Source organism: Callorhinus ursinus, unplaced genomic scaffold (genome assembly GCF_003265705.2).
Source record: "Callorhinus ursinus isolate GAN/ISIS: 27379988/994484 unplaced genomic scaffold, GSC_fseal_2.0 scaffold8, whole genome shotgun sequence".
In the NCBI taxonomy this organism is placed as follows: Eukaryota; Metazoa; Chordata; class Mammalia; order Carnivora; family Otariidae; genus Callorhinus; species Callorhinus ursinus.
In genome coordinates, this window is record NW_027397070.1 from 54,444,973 (window position 1) to 54,450,489 (window position 5,517).

The 5,517-nt window shown below is 43.1% G+C and overlaps 1 pseudogene; it reads right to left on the reverse strand.

Moving 5' to 3' along the window:
• Window positions 1–322: 322 nt before the first annotated feature.
• On the reverse strand, window positions 323–5,027 carry LOC112821868 (tyrosine-protein kinase CSK-like; annotated as a pseudogene).
• Between the last annotated feature and the right edge of the window lie 490 nt (window positions 5,028–5,517).

A 5,517-nucleotide genomic window follows, 5' to 3' on the forward strand; every position in this document is an offset into this window, starting at 1 on the left:
TTTCAATAAAGGAAAGGAATAAAACTCTAAGAAGACAAAATGGGAAGCTAGAGGAAGCCTGACCACAGTAGGGAGTGTCTGCTTCCTCCCTTCTTGACCCTTAGAGTGGGTCAAGCCCCACAGTCTGGTCCATGAGAGAAGGTGCTGGGCCTAGGTGGGGCCTGGGGTAGGGGACAGAGGGTGCACAGGTTGGAAGAGAGGAAAGAGATCCACTGTCCCTCTGGGCTCAGTTCAGGTTTGGGACCAGTGAGTGGGGGCACCAGACCCACGATCTATGCAGGTTTGGTCCCCACCGGGCAATGACCTGGGCGGAAGTCAGCAGTCATAACTGTAACTTAAGGGTTTTGATGTGCTGGAGCTTCTCACATAGCTGCAGGAAAGAGGGCCTCGGGGCAGAGTCCAGGTGCCTGCAGTTCTTTTTTTTTTTTTTTTTTTTTAAGATTTTATTTATTTATTTGACACAGAGAAACACAGCAGGAGAGGGAACACAAGCAGGGGGAGTGGGAGAGGGAGAAGCAGGCTTCCCGCTGAGCAGGGAGCCCAAAGCGGGGCTCGATCCCAGGACTCTGGGATCATGACCTGAGCCAAAGGCAGACGCTTAACGGCTAAGCCACCCAGGCGCCCCTGTGCCTGCAGTTCTTCCTGACCTTGGGCACTGCAACTGGGCAGCTCTGGGGGCATCTGTCTTGTAACCTTTCACCTGAGGGGCAAGGTCCTTCAGGGAAATTCTTGGACAAGGCGCTCTCTCAAAGGAGTAGATTTCCCAGAGAAAGATTCCAAAACTCTATGTTCCAGACTTGGTGGAGAATTTCTTCTCTTTCAGGGCCTCTGGGACTGTCCACTTGACCTGAAGCTTACCTGTGTCTTTCGAGCTAGCGGCCTTTTGGTGAGGTGGAAGTCACTGACCTTGGCCACGCTGTCCTTGGCTGCAACGTGCTGGTGTCCAAGGACAAAGTAGTTGTCCTCCAGGTATTTCATGGCCTTCCAGATTTCTAGTGAGAATTTGAGGAGATGTCTGCGAGGCAGATAATCTACCAGGTTCCCTTGACCATGTGCTCAGTGACGATGTAGTGCCTGCCTTTCTCCTCCAGGATCACACTCAGAAACCGGGCTTGCTTGCTGTGGCCAAACTCTGTCATGACCCAGGATTCAGCCAGGAAGGCCTGGACAGTGGCGTCGTTCTTCACGCACTGAACAGCGATTTTTTTCCCTCAGTAACCGTCCAGCACCAGTATTGGTCTCCAACCACCCTCCCCCCACCTACCCCTCCACCCCACCACCCCAGCCTAGGGGTCTGCAACAGCTTCAGGTGGTGGCTCAGCGCCCAGATAGGGGAAGAGCTCCTCCAGGGCCATGTGCCCTCCATGACCTCTGGCTTCATGAGACGAGTGCAGAGTCCATCTGCATGTGAGGTGTGGTTTCCACCAGCTGCATGAGCTCCTCGAACTGCCCCTTTTTGTCAGTGCTGAGCGTGCTAGTGTGATACACATTGCAGTAAGGCTCGCCTTGCCATCACACATCACACAGTGTGTAGCCCATTCCAGGGTGGGCCAGGCTTTCCTGCACTGGGAATGGGCCTGTCTCTGGCAGGCACAGAGCTGCCTGCAACCACTGGACACAGCAGATGCTGTAGGCGGCGGGGCAGCTCAGCTGGGGCCTCCACCTCCTCCGGTGATGCCTGGGGGCCAGGCCGGGGGCAGGGTTGCCCCCCACTCACCATCAACCATCACCATGAAGGGGAATAGAACTGAGTTCATTGTAGCTCTGGAGTCCTTATCGGTTAACCTGGTCTGTGCCACGGCCTGGCTGGGACTGCTCTCCTCCTGGCCCCGGCCTCCTCTCTGGTGGCCTGGCCTCAGAAAGGAGCCATGCGCTCATGGGTTGGTCATATGGCATGCAGTAGGGGGTAGAGCTGGTCCCACCCCCGTGTCTGTGATGCCCAGGGCAAAGAGAAAATCTGCTGGAATAGCTTTCGGAAGGGTGGGGAGAGCTTACCAAAACGTTGATTTCAAAAACAAAATTACATATGGCATTCCATTTACATATCTCTTTCTGTTAGTCAAGTTTCGGCTATGGGAATGTATATTTGAAGATATATTTTATATATAACAAGAGACAGCTGTGATATATAACAACACATAAAACTCGGGTATGAAACTGAATTGAAATATTTCGAAATAAAATACGAGGAAAACTTAGTTTATCATAAAAACTTGGAAAGATTACTAAGTGAATTTTGCGGTTTAAATGTCTTGTAAATGTAATTCATACATGCTAATACACATCTAATTCACCTAGAGGCAGGGGATTTGAGATGTAAGCTAATTCTTATCATAGCATTATTAAAATGTCCTTTATTAAAAATGGTCATTTTAAAAGTGACATTAAACTTTCATCCTCCCCAACATTGTTGTAATTTTTTTTTAAGATTTTATTTATTTATTTGACAAAGAGAGACACAGCGAGAGAGGGAACACAAGCAGAGGGAGAAGCAGGCTTCCCGCCGAGCAGGGAGCCCGATGCGGGGCTCGATCCCAGGATACTGGGATCATGACCTGAGTCAAAGGCAGACGCTTAACAACCGAGCTACCCAGGCATCCCCAAAATTGTTGTGATTTTATTTATTTATTTTTTTTTTTAAAGATTTTATTTATTTATTCATGAGAGACAGAGAGAGAGAGAGAGAGAGAGAGGCAGAGGGAGAAGCAGGCTCCCAAGGAACAGGGAGCTTGATGCGGGTCTCGATCCCAGGACCCTGGGATCATGACCTGAGCCGAAGGCAGACGCTTAACCATCTGAGCCACCCAGGCACCCAAATTGTTGTGATTTTAAATGTGATGGTTTAAAATTTATTAATGGAGTAATAGAGCTTCATTAAGTTACTCAGTAAAATTTTACTGAGCAGTTACTACAGGCCAAGCCTAATGCTTGGTTAGGAGAATTAAAAAAAATGTACAAGAGATAATCCCTGTTTTCAGCAAGGCAATAGCAAATCCAAGAAGGCATATGGGTTCCCCAAAAATTTCATTCAAATATGATGAATATTAGGGTTATAAACAAGATATTGAAATAGTTCAAAGAAGAGGCACAAGAATCAGCAAGTTATGTTGTTCCAGTTTTATTGGGGTATCATCGTATTAATTTAAGGTGCACATTTTGATGTTTGATATATGTATATGTTGTGAAATAATTACCACAATCAAACGAATCAACACATCCCTCACTTCTCACAGCTACCTTTGGTGTGTGTTGAGAACATTTACGATGTACTCTCAGCAGTACAGACTGAAAGTTTGAACCCTTTGATCAAGTTATTTTAAGTGGCCAATTTAGTCTTCGTTATATATTCTTTTTTGTATGGAGATTTAAAATATATATTATATCTAATTTGCAATTGGGCACATTCAGAATGAATTCGTCACATCCTGCTCCCCCCCTTCTGTGCCCCCAGAATTTTACCAAAAAGAAAAGAGGTGACATGTTGCATGGAAAGCCTGAAGTGGTAAGGTAGCCCCTCCTCTTATAGCTCCCCCAAAGGTAAAGAAGTGATAGGGGATGAGCCGGGATGAAAATTACAGATAGGATATTGTCAGAAGAATTTCTCATTCGTTTCTATAGCTGCAAACACTCATTTTTTTCCCCAAGTCCTTTTTATCTGCCATTTAGCAAGAATCCAATTACTGAGCATGAGCTTACTGCCTCATAAATAACATCCTCTTAGATTTCCAATCACACCATTCCAATTCTGTATTTTGTCAGCAAAAGTCCTGTTTTTAAAAATAATACTTCAGCCATCTGCTTACCCATATGTGCTACACATCACTGAATGTTAGATTCTCTGCAAATTTTATAGACGGTACCACAAACTTTGAGTGTGTTTTCTCTCATAATTAGCCTTTTACAACCACATTAAATTGATCACAGGTAAACTGTTTCATTTTGGTGTGTTATTTTGATTGTAATCAGACTACTTGCTGGAAAGTGATTTTGTAGCCCATATATTTTAGCTATAAAGAGCTTTCTTTCCTCTTTTATAGCAAATATGTTATTTTAAAGGTCGCACTTGTCAGACCCATAAACTAAATCCCAGACTTGCGATGTAAGGCGTCCCTCGAAGGATCCATCAGTGTTCACACTGAGGTGAAAAATGTTGTCTCAGCAGCTTCATCAGTTTCAGTGACTGATGGCGTCATTTGCAATCTCTACAATTGGCTCCGCCCAAACAAAAGGGAAAACAGCTTGGTCGGGGACTTGGTTTTTGGGTTCTTCTAAGAAATTTGTGACCATTTCCGTTTCCTAAAAAAAAAAAAAAAAAAAAAAAAAAAAAAAAAAAAGATAAACTGCAAATAGATGTATAGTGGGATCTGAAGTTACCACAGTCGTTCAACTGAGAAACTGTCCTATTTATGGGTGAATTATGGAAATTTTAAATCCACTGGAAGCCTGCCAAACTTAGGCTTCAGTTGTGTTTTTGTAACACAACCAGGAAGTATTAAAACCTTTCAAGTCCTGTTTTATTTTAATATCCCATATTTCCATGGCGAAAATGTCAGTTGAGCAATTCCATATGAAATGTGCAATACAGTAGTTGCAGTTCACAATTTTTAATGTGCGGCTCGTTTTAGCTCTCATTCAGTTATAATGAGTCAATCCCTCCGTGTCTTATGTTTTGACCCATGAGTGTATGAGTGTCAGCTTCTGGTTACCGATTTGCAAGGCTGTTGTCCTTTCCAAAACTTGTTTCTTTCTTGTTTTCTTTTTTTCCTGGAGATTTGTTTAAATTTTGTCTTTACAAAATTGGGAACTATGCAATGTAGTTATTTTTTACTGGGTTTCTTACCTGAAGCTACCTGGGATGTAATGTCCTGCCCCCTTGCCCAGTGCAGGTAGGTGAGAAAAAGTTCAAATGTCCTAGGTTTTATTACCAACTTACATGGCACAACTTTACTTTGGTGTGAAGTGCCCAGGTTTTCTACTTTTACTTTAAAGTAGTCCTCTGAGAATTCCTGGTCTTCGTTCCTGGTCATTGATTCAATTCATACGTCTTCCTACGCTTCTCCCTGTGTTTTTTCTTGATTTCAATTGTTTTTACTGGGATGGGTGTTTACAGTTATTGCAGTTCTATGTTTACTTTTGAAAACAAGGACTGAACGAATGGCTAAAGCTAGTTTTGAGAGTAATTTATTATAAGATTATAATATGCTCATTTTTGACATCTTCTCGCAAGTAAATTAATAAAATGTTCTTGTTATGTACAAACTCAAATATGAATTTAAAAGGACAGCTTATTAGAAAGGTTTATATAACTTAACTTTAGTTATATTAGCTGCTAAGAATTCTTAAGAGATTCAATCATAGCTAGATTGTAATAAGAATAAGTACTCATATCCTGAATGTAATCTGGTCGGGCGTATGGAGACACTGAGGACAACGATTACGGTGAGATTTTTCTAAGTTCGTGCATCTATGTAATGACCCTGAAAGGACTCGAATTAATTCAGGACTTTTGATTTTTTG